We start from the raw sequence: 599 nt of genomic DNA on the forward strand, positions 1-599 counted from the left end.
TGTTATTTCCTTTTAAATGATCAATTGTGAATATCAAAATACTCTATAAAAACAATCAATCTCTTTTGTAATGTCCTTGAATCAGAACAGGAAAAAAAAAATCTTACGCCACGTGACCTTTTCACCCATCATGACCTTGTCCCTCCTCCCACATTTCCCTCATATCATAGCATCTTATAAATATAACTTCTTAGATCTGGCTATGTATTCGGTGTCTCACAACTTTCCTCTTGTTCCCAGGAAATGATTTTCATAAATTATCTGACCTTGATTTAAAAAAAAAAGAAAAAAGAAATTAACGATAAGGCAGGTTTGGTCTGGTGCGAATTAATATAAACTAACGTGGTAGAAAAGGATGATTGAAATAATCAGAATGATCATTTGTATAATGAATAACACTGAAAAACATTAATGCCACGAGTAAAAAAACTGGGGGGGGGGGGTGATAATTTTTCGATGATAACGAAGTAGTGATCAGTGAGTGATAGCAGTGATTATGATATTTGAAATAGCCTGATACTTAAGAGTAATAGAATAATAATCATTTTGACTCGTACAAGCAATAATAGTTATAACCATATCAATAACGATCGCAGTTT

Source organism: Penaeus monodon, chromosome 27 (assembly GCF_015228065.2).
Source record: "Penaeus monodon isolate SGIC_2016 chromosome 27, NSTDA_Pmon_1, whole genome shotgun sequence".
In the NCBI taxonomy this organism is placed as follows: domain Eukaryota; kingdom Metazoa; phylum Arthropoda; class Malacostraca; order Decapoda; family Penaeidae; genus Penaeus; species Penaeus monodon.